The following is a 16,665-nucleotide window of genomic DNA, read 5'->3' on the forward strand; positions in this document are numbered from 1 at the left end:
GAGGGGAACCTCAGGAGAAACAAAGTCTCAGAAATTCCTCTTTTGATCACACTCAGTCTTATCTGCAGCTCTGTAGTGATACTAAATTTTTGCTTTATTGTTAAATACAGTTTTAAATATTTTCTCTTCTGCACATTTTCATGGATGTGCCATCACCAGGAGAAAGTGGGATGTCCCAGTTTAGACTGAGTACTCCATGATGGCATGAGTAAACCTAGATACCTAAAAGCAATTACTTCTTTTGAGCAACTGTTTAACAGCTATAAGTAAAGATGCAATGAGCAAATATGAACAGCTCAAGTCCTTTAATAGTGGTTTAATTAATAATTGATAATTGTTGTTTAATGGTGGAAGTTCCTCTGCAAGTTATTCATCACCAGGTTTTTAAGGAAAAAGTTTTTCTTCCAAGCACCTCCAGTTTTTGAGCCTGTGGTGGAAAGGTGTAAACGAAAACTGGCAAACAGAGGTCTAGACATGAAGTTAAACTGTAGTTGATTTAACAGAAAACCATAATTCCTTGCATATTTTACTGCATATTTAGGACAAAGGATACTGTTTACACCATTTTTTTTTTCTCTTTTTTCATTGCTTTTATTGTAGTTTCTCAGCTCTATCAGCTCTCCTTTATATTGTTTAACTCAAAGCCTTCAAACCTGTGTCATTAATATGATTAACCAAACAGGAGTGTCTGGAACAGTCAATGATAACCCTAAAAAAAGGTGGCCTGAACTGTTCTTGATTAAATTCTTGATATAAGGATGTGCTGCTTTATCTCTTCACCCACAGTTTTCTGATTGTATGTTTCAGAAAGACCAAATGCCTATCAAATCAAAGCCTTGGTTGTTGGGACCTCTGAGATTGTACTACAGTCTGATCACACAGAATCACACAGAAACTTAGGGGTTGGAAGGGACCTCAAAAGACCATCCACTCCAACCCCCCTGCCAGAGCAGGATCACCTAGAGCACATCACACAGGAATGTGTCCAGTCGGGTTTTGAATGTCTCCAGAGAAGGAGACTCCACAGCCTCTCTGGGCAGCCTGTTCCAGGGCTCTGTCACTCTCACAGCAAATAAGTTCTTCCTGATGTTCACATGGAACCTCCTATGCACCAGTTTGCACCCATTACCCCTTGTCCTATCACTGGACATCACTGAAAAAAGCCTGGCTCCATCCTCCTGACACTCATCCTTTACATATTTGTAAACATTGATGAGGTCACCCCTCAGTATCCTCTTCTCCAAGCTAAAGAGACCCAGCTCCCTCAGCCTTTCCTCATCAGGGAGATGTTCCACTCCCTTCATCACCTTTGTGGCTCTGCACTGGACTCTTTCAAGCAGTTCCCTGTCCTTCTGGAACTGAGGGGCCCAGAACTGGACACAATACTCCAGATGCGGCCTCACCAATGCAGAACAGAGGGGGAGGAGAACCTCCCTTGACCTACTGATGCACCCCAGGATGCCATTGACCTTCTTGGCTACAAGGGCACACTGCTGGCTCATGGTCATCCTCCTGTCCACCAGGACCCCCAGGTCCCTTTCTCCTACCCTGCTCTCCAGCAGGTCAGCCCCCAACCTGTACTGGTACCTGGGGTTGTTCTTCCCCAGATGCAAGACTCTGCACTTGCCCTTGTTGAATTTCACCAAGTTTCTCCCCGCCCAGCTCTCCAGCCTGTCCAGGTCTCACTGAATGGCAGCACAGTCTTCTGGTGTGTCAGCCACTCCTCCCAGTTTAGTGTCACCAGCAAACTTGCTGAGGGCACACTCTGTTCCCTCATCCAGGGCGTTGATGAAAATATTGAATAGTACTGGTCCCAGTACTGACCCCTGAGGGACTCCACTAGTCACAGACCTCCAAGTAGATCCTGTCCCATTGACCACAATGTAGTACACAGTGAAAGCTAACAGACTTCTTGGAGTTCAAGTCCTTGTAGAAAAAAGGTGGTGATAGAGCAGTAATGGGCCTATGGATTGTTCTGTTCATGTTTCACAGATGTTCAGCCTGTCATCTGAGTATTTTTAACTTGTATGTACCATTAACAATATGTCTTATATGTAGATTTTGCAATGAAATGTTCTTAAAGCTTTCATTACACTTAAGTATCAGAGCAGAAACAAGGTTGAAAAACCTGATTAGTTTTTTCATCAGTGTTCATTGGAATGTATTATTTGGGAATACTGAAGACAATGCACAGATGTTCTGAAATTACCTTCTATACCTATGCTTTCAGTGGAAATTATTACTGGGAAAGGCTGTAGCCACTGTGAGCGAAGATGTGAGAACTGAATCCAGAGTGCTCACAGGAAGATAGCAGTAGATATTAATTAGCAGAAAGAACATAAAAGCCTACTTTTGCTGACTTCTTAATCACCGAGCAGGCAGATCACAAGCTCCTTCATGATTTGTCTCAGGAAAATGTTTCGGTCCAGTGTGCCATGATTCAATATTTTCTGAGGCTTCTCCTGACATTAAGAGGTATTATATCTATCCCTTGAGGATTTTGATCTCGCTTACTTTTATTTATGAAGGCTATCTCAAAGCATGAAGTATTTTTTCTGCATTTCTTCCCTGTTTGCCCATGATCACTCATGAAGTTTCACATCCCTTCTCAGGGTCCTCTGCAGTGTCTATACTCTACCAGTACAGACACAGATTGTTACTCTCTTGTTTTGCAAACCTCTGTGTGTCACCAGAGAAAAATCCTGGATACCACGTGTGGGGAGATGCTGTCCCTCTGCTGCATGACTTTTGCTAAGGTGTCTTCAGTACTACTTTGTCTGATATTGCTTTGTCCCTGTCAAGTGTCTCTCCACAGGAGACCCCTGACATATCTGTCCTGGGTGTTGTCTGGGGTCATAAAACACAGTAAGCTATTTCCCATACCATTCCTCCCTATCTGCATGTCAAGGCAAAATTCTGCAACTATGTTTAAGGGAGGCCTTAGTTAGAAGCAGGCTTTTTGCAAACCATGTTTTGACACAGTGGGCTGATGAGGACCTCTGGGGAGGTTTGCTAAGAATGTCTAGTAAGTATACCTTGATGTAACAGGGGTGGTGAGGTTCTGGAGCTTGTGGGTGCCTGGTGGGGAGATGCATCATGATGACTGTCCGTGTAGGGAGAGAAAGAAAAAGGCAAGAAACAGGCTCTGTGTCCTTTAAGAGTGCTGATGGGTTCATAACCTTTCCTGTGTGTGTGTATTTGTGCAGTGGCACCTGGTGTAATTCAAAGTTCTTTTTTTTTTTTTTTTTTTTTTTTTTAATGAGGGGAGCAATGGCAGCCTACCCAGTGGTGCCTTTTAAGCTCACCTGTTCTGGGATTCAGCTTTCAACCAGCCCCAGAAATCTGAAGGCAAATAATTGCCACTGGAAGATTCAGTTGGACCACCTCAAATTCAAAGGAAAGGAAGAAAAATTAAGACAAAAACAAAATTGAAAGTCCAAGGAAGATCAAGCTCGGAAATAGCAATATGATTAAAGATTGCCTTTCAGTTTAGGAGTCCAGCCAAATTTTACTAATTCTACTGCTTTTCCACCTTGGAAACTTCCTTATCAAACTGTATTTATGTGTTTTTAATCTTTCCTCCTGAAAAAAATCTTACATGTGCCCTAATATTTCATTATCCTTATTGTAATTCAGAAAGCAGAGCTGAACACAATATTCCAGTCACAGCTCTTTTACTTATTCCCATTTTAGGAAGATAAGATTAAATATAAAATATGGAGCTATTTGCCTTTCCATTGTTTATCCATTTCCATTTCAAATTCCTGTTCAATTTACCATACACTGTTAAATCCAAGTGTCTTTCAGGCTTCATGTTACTTAAGTGTCTTTCAGGTTTCACCTTACTTACTGGAGTGTATGATTCCTGCTTCCCCCCCCCCAAGTTCCTATACTTTTCCTACATCATGTTTCTAATTAACATATCATCAATGGGCAGAGATAAAAGGGAATTGGTGTGCTATGTGGTCTAGTAAGTGAACTGGAGGATGGACAGAAAGATAAATATTGAAGTGGTAAAAATAGGAATATTTGTGAGTCAATGGAGTTTGGAAAAAGGAGATAGAGAGCAGGAGGATATTTGCTGTACATGGTCAAGGGTAAACAGCAGCACAAACAAATGAGCATTATGCCTCTGGAGAGAAGAGCATATTTTTTTGGCAGTCTTGACCCTGTAGAAACCATCAGAAATGTTAATAATATGAAGGTAATTGCTCAGAGACAGCAAACATGAGTAAGCAGAAGGCAGGGAAAGATAATAGGCATATTATGATTTTTAGTCTAGTTATCAGAGAAACATTAAATCATAAATAAGAGCTTAATATAAAGGAAAACCCCAAATGCAGGACAGTACTATTTCTTGTGGAAATGTTCAGATAAGAACTTGTTGCCTGAATGATTTCCAGAGGTTAATTTAATAAATTAAGACTGTAGAATAATGAAGAGAGCTTTGTTTTTCTCAAGGAATAAGACACAAATAATCACTTTGCAGATGTTTCTTCTCATCTAGATGCTTCATTACACGTTAGTTTTAAAATTTGTACTAATACAGCTCTGAGTTTGTTTATTGCAGCATAGCATCCCGCTATTAGGGCCTACCCTATGGAATATGAAAACGACCCACAGAAATAATTTTTACCACTGAAAAATCTGTTTCCATCTTCATAGCATAAGAATTGCTAATTTCTGTAGGTGCTTTAATTATCTGTTTCCACTTGCTAATAACATTGCCAGCTTGATTTTAATTTTCTCTTTGAGAAGGACATTTATAACCTTGTAAAGATACATCATATTTCAAACATCCAATAAGTCACGTTCCTTCATCCTATTGCAGTTCAATACCAATGAGCCCTGTGTGTCTGTGATGCATGATGTGATAAAAAAAATAAATATCACAGATAAATGCTGAACCTATTTGACAAAAAAAAGAAAGTGGGTATTATGGGAAATACTCTAATTTTATTTCAAGCAAATTTTGGCTGACTGTGAATGAATCACGGTGTCTTCACTGGGAGTAACAATAATTTGGAAGTGTGAAAAAATTATTGGTTTCTGATAATAGCTTAGCAAAGAATTTGTTTTCACCGTAGGATTTGTCTTGGGAGATATTCACAGGAAAAAAATAAATTACAGTAGGGGATCCCATTTATTATCCCTGCTTGAGGGCACTCGCCCATAAAGACCGTGAATCAGTGCTTCCCATGAGAACTGTCATTCATGCATGTGGGAGGACAAATGTGATGTTCTTTGCTAACCTCTCTAGATCCTATTTACACGACTTACTGAAAGCAAGTGTTTTTTTTAAAAAGGCACATTGGGCTCTGTAAAGGCATATGAATGTCTCTGCTTGGTTATATGTTAGACAGTTGTAGTCCTCTTCATTGGGTGTAATTTCCCCTATTTTCTTGCTATTAACATCACTCTATGCTGAACACCGTTGTTTTAAGGCTGATTTTGATAAAAATAAAACCAGCCCTGCTATTCTGAATGTGGATTTTGGTGATGGAGACTTAAGATGAGCAATGTGTACCCAAACACCTGAATAAAATTCACTTTTGGCCTTTCTTATCAACTGTGCAGCTTCAGAAGATCGAATTTTGGGGTGTGCAAACCATCTAATGAAGATTCAATGAACTACTGGGTAGAAGTTAATGATTACGATATATAAGTTAGCTCATTCTCATTCCTTACTAGTCTTGTGATCAATAAGTACAAGTAATTGGTCATGGGTTAAATGCTAATATTTGGCACGATACCAGATTTCTTCTGTTCAAGTAAGTGCAAATGCAACGTTTCAACAAAGCCTTCTCAACAATCACATGTTAATGTACTATTCTGATTTTGATATTTGATTTCTGATATTGTCTACCTCCTGGTAGACAGGAGGATGACCATGAGCCAGCAATGTGCCCTTGTGGCTAAGAAGGCCAATGGCATCCTGGGGTGCATTAGAAAGGGTGTGGTTAGTAGGTCAAGAGAGGTTCTCCTCCCCCTCTATTCTGCATTGGTGAGGCCGCATCTGGAGTATTGTGTCCAGTTCTGGGCCCCTCAGTTCAGGAAGGACAGGGAACTGCTTGAAAGAGTCCAGCGCAGACCCACAAAGATGATGAAGGGAGTGGAACATCTCCCTGATGAGGAAAGGCTGAGGGAGCTGGGTCTCTTTAGTTTGGAGAAAAGGAGACTGAGGGGCGACCCCATCAATGTTTACAAATACGTAAAGGGTGGGTGTCAAGAAGATGGAGTTAAGCTTTTTTCAGTGATGACCAGTGACAGGACAAGGAGTAATGGATACAAATTGGAGCATAGGAGGTTTAAGGTGAATATCAGAAAAAATTTTTTTACTGTGAGAGTGACAGAGCCCTGGAACAGGCTGCCCAGAGAGGTTGTGGAGTCTCCTTCTCTGGAGACATTCAAAACCCACCTGGACGCCTTCCTGTGTGATGTACTCTAGGTGACCCTGCTCTGGCAGGGGGGGTTGGACTAGATGATCTTTCGAGGTCCCTTCCAACCCCTAGGATTCTATGATTCTATGATTCTGATTTGGGCAAGTTTTAACTTTTCACAACTTTTGCTTCATAAAACATCTGTCTTTAAAAATATGAATCTTTTAGATTTACATCATCAACTTTTTTCAATCTTTATCTTGATTTCTTTACTTGTATAAAGGAAATACTAGAAGTCCAGCCTATGACCAACACCACCACATCAGCCAGACCATGGCACTAAGTGCCACATCCAGTCTTTCCTTGAACACCTCCAGGGACAATGACTCCACCACTTCCCTGGGCAGTCCATTCCAATGCCTAATCACCCTCTCCATGAGGAAATACTTCCTAATATCCAACCTAAACCTCTTCTGGTGCAGCTTCAGGCCGTGCCCTTTTGTCTTGTCACTAGTTGCCTGGGAGAAGAGCCCAGCCCCCACCTGACTACAGCCTCCCTCCAGGTAGTTGAAGGGAGTGATAACATAAGATAAGAGGAATGCCATTTTTCCTTCAGCTATCCAAGAATAGTAATTGCAAGATTATAAATTGTCAGTGTTGATCTAACAACTGCTCTCCAACAAAAGTTACATTGACATCTGTGGCACCTGAATAAAGTCAATGCTCCTTATTTTTAATAGTTGTATAGCTTGTGTCAAACCCAATGAAAACACATATTCCTGCAGTAGTGTTGGGCAGACCATTTTAAGAACAATTCCTGAGTTATGGATAGTTTTTTTGAATGTTTCTTTTGACTTCTTTTTTAAGAAACACTGTAAGTGCAAATGTAAACTAATATGATTTTAGCTCATTTACTTTCAGGCAAGAGGAGGGAAAATAGTATTTTGAGCTTTTAAATATAAGGATATTTTATTTTCCAACTGAAAAGAAGATTTATTTGTATCGTGAAGTTTTTCATGAAGTTTAAAGTGCTCTTATGTTTTCTAATTAGAGCCAATATATTTTAGTTGTTTGGTCTTTTGACATAAAAGTAATGCTTTTTTTCTTCTCTTTTTACTTTGAATCCTTTGGGATTAGCAAATTAATTTCCAGTAACAGTAGATGAGGTTTAAATAGTTGCCTTCTTACTAAGCCTAAACTAGGGTTATGTATTAAAACATATTTTGTAGTTTTATATCTTGAAGTCTATGAAATGCGTGTCTTTAATCTTCCAAGTTTTTGGAAGAAGGACATCTAAAATGCAATTGCAATGATGCAGTGTTTCATTTGGCTTCATAGGAAGCACTGATCCTCCAGACACATGTGCATCACTTTAACATTATGGGGTAAGCTCATGGAAGTGGTATCTAGACATAAAATCATAGAAAAATTTGGGTTTGAAGGAGCCTCAGGACATCTCTTGCCCAGCCTTGGTCTGAAAGCAGGATCAGCTATGGAAACATGGAAACAGCACAACCTCTTAGGGCAATCTGCTCCACGGTCTGGCTGTCTCCGTGGGCAGAATGTTTCTCCTATCTTTTTTTAACTTGTGCTAGTTTTCTCTTGCTGTCCTGCCACCTGCAGTAGTGAGGAGCATGGGTCCAGTTTCTGAGTCGCCCCTGGCAGGTACTGGGGGCACTGCTAATACCCTTCAAGCTGTCTCTTCTCCAGGCTGACCCAGCCTACCTCCCCCAGCTGCTCCTCAAGTGTCAAATGCTCCAGCCCCCACTGCCTTGGGGACCCTCTATGAGGTCTCTTCAGTTTATCCATGTCTTTTGGAGGACCCAAAACTGAATAAAATGTCTAGATATGGTCTAGTGAGTGCTATGTAGAAGGGAAAAATCACTTCCCTAGATTTAAAGCCCATTCCCCTTTTCATACAGCCAGGGAAGCTGTTGGCTGTCTTTGCTGCTGGGGTTCCCACTGGCCCATGTGCAGATCACCACTTGAGGACCTTTCTTGCAGAGCTGCTCCCTGGCCACTCTGTTCCCAGATGGTGTTGTTGAGCGGCTCTTCTGTCCCTCTGGACAGACCTTTGTATTTGTCCTTGCTGGATTTTATAAGGTTATGGTCTTGCCTTTCTTCCAGTTTGTCCAAGTCCTGCAGGATGGTGGCTCTGCCTTCCACCTTCTCAACCAATGTAAGATTATAATCTAATATTTCTGGTGCAACTTTGCACAACTGTTGTGATATGCACTAATATCCAATATTAGCATTCAGCATCGTGCCAATATAAGAAAGAAACCATTTACAATTATCTGTCAATATGGGAATTTTGATTCAGCATTACGTTTAACTCTTCTGATTTGATCTTCTGTTTGATCTTCTGTGTTAATCTTTTTAAAACTATTTGGATAAACCCTAAATATCCCCCAAATAGTTTAAAAATAATTCACCTGACTACAAAACATCTACAGCAGTTGATTAGGTGAGGTTTTTGAGCAAGTAAATGAATAATAGTAAAATATGATCTATGAAACAAATTTACATACCTTAAGGTATAAGCTAGAAAAATGTGCAGTGTTCAATTTGTATAATACTTCTTATTCAAAAAGTTATTCATTGAAGATTGTCTCATAAAATCCGCAGTTTCAAGACTTTCATGCTGTAGGTTAATGAATTAAAAGTGATTATGAATTGTATACTCTGGATATATGTATACATGAAACACGTGAAGAAACAGAATTAAACTTCTATTGACATAAATTTTGAATATGGGACAGTCATGGCAAAGCATGAATGCTAGGACCTGTAGTGAATAAAACAATTGTAACCCCATGGTCGTAGAAATACTTGACTGTGGCATGACCATCAGATGCAAATACTCATTTTTAGAGAGAAAAAAGAAAAGCAAGCCAAATAATGAACCCAAACAGTATCAAGGGCCAGATGAACCTTTTTCATACTTCAAAGATATTCTTGTTTTAAATTCTGAAATATTGCAGACCATTTAGGAGGCCTGATATATAATCTCCAAATTGTCTCATAGGACTTCAGACTATTTCCTTTCCACTAGCTCAAAGCTACTGTTTCTAGCCTCATATGACTACATTATATTAACCATGAAATCCAGATATCTCCTGATATAAATGGTTATGAAAAATAAAGAGAAAAGTGCAAGCCACCCCTTGCATTCCAAACTCTGCTCTTTTGCATACATACCAACTCTCCAAAACCCGTACGTTGAATTTTGTGTGGTTTTCAAGATGGTGTAAAGTGGGGGAAAGTCTGCACCAAAGGGGACAGTGACAATCTGTGGAATAAGGCTGGGTTGGGTGGGTTGTTTTTTTTTGCTAATAAGTGGTTCTTTGGAACTCAAAATCTTTGAGTTCAGAAATGCACAAAAATCCGAAAGGTTAAATTCAGGAGGGTTACTGGATAAGGTCTAAAAAATAATGGTCTGTCATGCAAATGAGTAATGAACATAATTCTAAAAGCTCTTCTCTAGATGTTGCGTAGGGGCAAACTCCTCACATTTATGGTGTATTTGCAGATATACCTTTTGTCCTCTTGTGCAATTTTGTATGTATAGATGCATCTAGTATGGATGGAAGAATTAAGTTTGTTACTGGAGAATTTATGATCACACTGGTGCCCCTACTAAATGTACAGGTTATAGGAGTGAGCATGTTTATAGAGTATTCTGTTAGAAATTGCATGCAGTGGATGTCATAAGTCACAAAGAGTATAAAGTAATTCAACACTTTAAAACCAATCAATGAACAGTGAGGAGAGTGGTAAAATGTAACATATATCTATATTTTTGTAACACCGACCATAGCCCATTCTTAGACACCTTTTCTAAATACAGGGCACCAACTGAATTAATGCCTAGTAACTTCTCAACAGCACTTGGAGTGCAAAGAATTTTAACAGTAATGATTTGTAGATATTTTTGGCAGTGTCAGAAAATAGATATTTTGCTGGGCTCGTATACTTCTACCCCTATACAAACTATTTTATGCAAAGATTTTTAAGATTTCTTGCTTTTTTAATTCCTTTGTGGAAGAAAAGACATAAGATTCTCCCCCAGTGCATCTGTACTAGTTATGTCATTAGACTAATACAACATTTTGGGATAGGAGTCAGCTTTCAAGACTTTATATTAATCTATAGTATTCTACAGTGTTCATCTACATCAAATAAATTTGCCTTAGCACACCTGGAGAGCACTACAGTCCAAACTTTGTATTAAAAATGCAGGGGATGGATTATTCTCCGTGCACATACTTGTACCTATATTGAGTATAGAGGGAGTCTGGCACTCCTACACAGGTAAAATCTGGCAAGATTAATCCCTTTCTTGTCTACTCCAACTAACATTTTCTGATTTCACTTCATGTTCAGTCGAGATGGCAAGGGGAGGCCAGAGAGTAGGAAGGGAAATGTTAGATTAAAGAACTGGGAGCTATGCTGTGGCCTTCTGGAATCATGAACAGGTAGTTTTTATGTAGTCCAGCAGGAAAGTACTAGTTCTTTTTTTTCTCTAGAGTAGAAAAGGCAAGTGCACAACAGCAATGTCTTCTTGCTTCTCGTACCAGCTATTTTTGTAAAGTATTTTGAAGAAATGCTAACACATTTTTAATAAGAGAATGATATATTCATCTGCTTAGCCAACATCTGACTGTTATCACCAACTTTTAAACATGTTTAGGCTTTATTTAATTTCCAAGACAGTTAAAGACTGCTTTCTTCTCCGCTACTCTGTTGTACTCTTGTTACTAGAACCCATCACCAGTATCTGTGCATTTTTGCACAGATGAAAAAGATTCATTCCTATTGTGATCTTTGGTTAGGCTCTGCTTAAAGAAAACAACAGAAATAAGTCAGGTTCACAGAAAACTTCATACTTGCCTAGTTCATGTTTTGCAATGGTAGTGTAACTGCATCACTAGGAAAAGGTACCAAACTGTAATTATTTGGAGGAAAACATGATTGTACATGAGGTGACTGAAAGGTGCATGATATGAGGTAACATGGTCTTTCAACCCTGGGTCCTTGTCTCTGAGTCTTCCAGTTTGAGAAATGGGTCAGAATGCTCTGTTCCTCCAATCTAGCATTCCTGTATATATTTCCTTCCTATAGAAACCGTGTGGAAGGCAGAGAGTAGGGTAAGACGAGTTGAAAAGAAAGAAGGAAGGATGAGAGAGGCCACTGTGTGCCCAGGTCTCATTTCAGATTGGAGCTGGCACATGGCTAGAACATAGCACTTTCACAGAATCACACTGCTCATGTTCTGCAGTGAGGCTTCTTGTACTGCTATTAACACCTGGCTTCTTCACCTCTATGTGTCTTGTCCAGCTTCTCCATCACCATTGTGTTGAATTGCTTAATTTACTGAGTTTTGAACGTTGAAACACATGAATTAAATTAGATGTGCCTAAGGATGAAAATGATTGCTGTAGCCACAGTTAGCTCTCTCTATGGATTTGTATTTTAAGTTATGCATAAGAAATCACATTTATTGTCTTTTTTATTAGAGCAGTCCTGAATAAAAAATGATCTCTTCTAAAGTAGGGATTTAAACAGTATCAGTGAAGAAGTTAATTCTTGCCTTGGCTTGGCATTTGTGAAAGATTTAAAATCTTGTTTTTCTTTAGACTCTAGGTTAATACTGTTGTTTCCATAGCTGGCTTTTTGCATACTACAAGGCTGTACAAAATTTCTGATTTAATTCCTCTTTCAAGTTATGAAGCTATGATAGTTGTCACATAAATGAATATTGTAGTAAGAAAGGTATTACTTATTTATAGGTTTTTTTTTTAGACTATTCAAATGTTTTTGCATTTCTGTTTCTAATAATCTGTACAGGAAGCTGAAGAACAGAAGAAGTCTCCATAAATTTAGATTGGTGTGGTAGGTTTTGGGAATTGCTTTGTGAAACTTCCTTCATTTTTCCCTTAATTTTTTTTTTTTTTTTAATTAACAGATTCATATTTTTATTAAAAGATTCTTGAACTGTCTCCAAAGCCCAAAATTTTAGAAGCAGGTTATGATTTGTGCTGAAAACTGGATTTGAAAATCAGGACGTCTGCTCCAAAGAATAGTGAAGTGCTTCTTCAGTGTCTCTTTAAGTAGTAGGCATGTAAAAACTTAAGAAATTAATTACTAGAAAAATGTGCAGGGTACAATTTTTCACTGGTATGTGATGGATTTTAAACAAAAGCTTTGTCTTTGCTGACATGTCTGGCCATGAGGATTTGAAATCAGCTGAGAATGTGCACCTTTTTAGCAAGCTTTTAAAAGGCAAGTAAATGACCTCATTTTTCATTTCACTGAGTTTGATTTCCACCAGATCCTCTAAGACTATTTTGAGTGGTACTGTATTTTAACATACAGAATTACATGGTAAGATAGAAGATATAATTAAAATTGGTGTTATCCAGTTTGAGGGACATTTGGACTGAAGATAGGAAAGCTCTGTAGCTGATTAAACTTCTATAGCATGAAGGCAGGAGCTGATTTGCAGCCTTTCTGCTTTTGCATTGAGGTAAATATTCTTTTGTTAAATGCTAAAAGGTACAAAATTAACGTATGTACCATTATGCTGTTAGGCTTGTCATGACTGCGAGTTAAAAATTTAAAAAACCCTAGAGCCTATTAAATCAGAGAGATTTTCTGTGGTTAAAAGAGGTCAGTGCATTATTTTCCTATATAATTCATCCATGTCAGTAGTGCTAATGAGAATGGGGGTTATGTGTCTAGAGTTAGTGTGTCCATGTCTCTCCTGCTGTTATGGTCAAGCACTTGTGTTTCACTGAAGATTGCTAAAGGAAAGGTTTGCTAATGCCTTATGAGCTGTGAGTAGGTCCATGTGAGAGGAGGAGAGCAGCTATGGTCACTTTTGAGTGACTCCGGTCACTGAGGATCCTACCTACCTCATATTGCCAGCTTGTTTTGCTAGCTAAGATTAGAGGTAAATTTCTGTCAAGAAGAGAAATAGGTCTGAAATAGTCTTTGTCGCTTTAACCCACCTTGTCTTGGAGATACCAACTGGGTTGAATTTCTTCTTCTTACCTTCTCATTCCATGTGGCACATGGAAAAAGAAAGAGTCTGCTTTAGACAGATGTAGTGCCCAGTTCACCTGTGTGCTCTGTAGTGGTAAAAGAGCTATATGTTATACAAGGGGAAAAAATCTAATATTGCATAATTTTAATTTTAGCAAGTTTGGTTTAGAAACTACAACCTGAGAGAGCTGGAGTTGTGGTTATTCAGCCTGGAGAAAAGAAGGCTCTGGGGAGACCTCAGAGTGGCCTTCCAATATCTGAAGGGGCTACAGGAAAGCTGGTGAGGGGCTTTTTACAAGGGCTTGTAGTGCGAGGACAAGAGGTAATAGATTAAAACTGGAGGAGGGAAGATTTAGATGAGACATTAGGAAGAAACTCTTCAGTGTGAGGGTGGTGAGACACTGGAACAGGTTGCCCAAGGAAGTTGTGGAAGCCCTTTCCCTGGAAGTGTTCAGGGGCAGGTTGGATGGGGCTCTGAGCAACCTGGTCTAGTGGGAGATGTCCCTGCCCATGCAGGGGGGTTGGAGCTAGATGTTCTTTAAAGTCCCTTCCGACTCAAACCATTCAATGATTATATGATTCTATTTCTAAAAAGCAGATGTTTGCTATAGGTGTGAGGAGCCTTTGTTTTTTTTCTAATCTGCAGTGGTAGAGTATTGTGAAATAAGAACTGGAACAGGAAACTTTAAAAAGTACAAGTCCATTCTGTTACAGGTATAGATTTCTAAAATGTAAATATTACTTCTGAAATTGAGTCAGATACTCTGCCCTCTCCCCCTCTCCCTCTGACCATTGGGGCTCAACCACTTTGGAGTGGCTTTATTTTTCGCTGGAAAATGCTGTTCTCTCTTTAGGCAAGAGATAAATTGTTACTCCCTTAATTAGGGTAAAAATTGTTTTCCTTCCATGGTATCTGCTATTTTAGAAGTCATCTGTCTCTTGTGCTTGATGCAAGATTAAATAAATGCTCAGTGAGGTACAAAGCCCTTTGCTCTCCCTCTGACTTCTTAGGAGGGAGCCCATCTTTGTTGGGGCCTATAGCAGCCTGTACATTAAAACATATGGTCACAGGCAACTAAAAAATTTACCTGTTTGTGGGTGGTTTGCTCTTGGGTGACACCTGGTCCGAAAACAGTTACTCGTACTGAAGTTAGCTTCAGGCTTGGCATGGCTGAACCCAAGGCTCATTCTCTTATTCAAAGCTGAAGAGCTGCACTTCCTGTTGTTCAGGTGCTCAGATCAGGTCCTGCCTTTGGGCAGCTCTGTGTCATGGCCATTCAGGCCAGTGCAAATACCCCAGCTCTAAAGAACCAAATATGAGCTAGTAATAATCCTGCTTAGTATTTTGAGTTCTCTTTGTAGACACTTGTGTTTGGAACAGGACTTACTGGAAGCTTTTTTGTCATTTTAAACTGGTGTCACAGCCACATGCATTTAATGACTTTTATATGCTTAAGTTTTTTTGTGTCTCTCTTTCAATTTCTCTGTCAGAAAGCTAGTGGCTACTGTATATGCTTCTCTTGATCTTTGTTTTAATCCTGCATAGTCTACTGAGGAAGCTCTAAATTGCTCCCTTTTGCCTAAATTCTTGCCTTGTAAAATACAGATGCAGAAGCTGTACTGAAAGACTTATTTAGTTTGTTAGATAACTGTGAATATTTGCCTTACCAAGGTGCTGGCCAGAATGTTTGAAAAAAAGTAGTTTGATTGCTGCTCATATGCTGTCCCCCACCATTCATGGGAATCTTGTTTACTGATTTCTTTGTGGCTGAGACTTCACAGTGTGAAGCCTTAAAAGGTGTGTGCTTTGGAATAGTGGAAATTACATTTTTACTCCTCTCAGTGTAATAAGAAGCTTTTTAAGTCTGAAAAGTGTGCTCTTCTCAACAAGTGCAATAGGGATCTGAATGTAGTGATAGTGATAAATGAAATGTTAAAAGAAAAAAGGTAAGCAGTATGACTCTGAATAGTCAAACCAGGGTGAGAGTGAACAAAACTGAGGTAATTCCAAAAGCCAAAACCTAGGAAAAAAAAGCCACAACCACCAACCAAACAAAACAAACCTGTTGTACTTACATATAACATATTGATGAAGGTTGCCTATAGTAAAGGACTCTCTGCTTTTGCTGCTTTGGTAAGAACTCACTGTAATCACTGCTCACTTGTGTTAAATTTAGAAGACTTTGGGTTGTTGTAGATAGTGGTATTTTTAGCACTACTTCCATGAATATTGCAACCAGTCAGTGGTCATTACTATATTAATATAACATAATATTTTCTGTATTGCAGTTAAATAAAGTGTATGAGAATAAAGTCAGTTTAGATTATGTCTTGTTTTTAGACCTATCACTGTATGCGTTATTTGACCTAGTGGCTAATATGAGAAACACAGAATCATAGAATCATATAATGGTTTTGGTTGGAAGGAACCTTAAAGATCACCTCTCACAGGACCAGATTGGTCAAAATCCCATCTAACCTGGCCTAGAACACTTCCAGGTCTGGGGCAGCCCTAATTTATCTGGGCAACCTGTTACAATGTTTCACCACTCTCACAGGAAAAAGTCTCTTCCTAATATGCAGTCTAAATCTCTCCTCTAGCAGTTTAAAACCTTTACCACTCTTCTTATCACTACAAGCCCTGACAAAAAGTGTCTCTCCAGCTTTCCTGTAGGCCCCCTTCAGGTACTGGAAAAATGGCAGGATTCCTGTGTAGTACATAGTCTGTAATATTTTATTACCTAAAAGTAATTTCCTTTGTTGTTGTTTTGTTGTGTTGTTTTTTGTTTGTTTGTTTGTTTGTTTTAAATTCTTATCTGTCACAGGCATGGGAGCAAAGTAGGGTCTTTGGAATCTCTGGGCTTTAATCTTGAAGTTATAGCCTGCCACCTACAAATTGTGGCTGTTTGACAAAGAAGTTTTTCTTTTGGAAGGTATTCCAGGAATATCTTTTGACAGATGGATTGTATAAGTCTTCATGTTGCTTTTAATGGAAGAACTTTGATTGATGTCAAATTCCAAAGTTCAGGGACAGAAAATGTGCCTTCTCTTAGAGATTAAAATAATGGACATTTTTGGATGCACAGAATTAACTGCCATAGAAATATTAATTTTCATGACTCTTCAGATAGGAGGAGAAAGAACCAAGTTTAAAATAATGGTCAGCTTTTCCATAAGTTTTGAAACAGTGAATGTGACTCTATTAAGAAATACAACCAACAACCATTACTGAAAAAGT

The 16,665-nt window shown here is 39.0% G+C and overlaps 1 protein-coding gene across 1 annotated transcript in view; it reads left to right on the forward strand.

Moving 5' to 3' along the window:
• The window catches only part of OCA2 (OCA2 melanosomal transmembrane protein), a 179,470-nt gene that overhangs the window by 134,922 nt on the left and 27,883 nt on the right, over positions 1-16,665 (forward strand). The gene's annotated exons all lie outside the window — the stretch shown is intronic.

The sequence above is a fragment of the Apus apus genome, chromosome 1, assembly GCF_020740795.1.
Source record: "Apus apus isolate bApuApu2 chromosome 1, bApuApu2.pri.cur, whole genome shotgun sequence".
NCBI lineage: Eukaryota > Metazoa > Chordata > Aves > Apodiformes > Apodidae > Apus > Apus apus.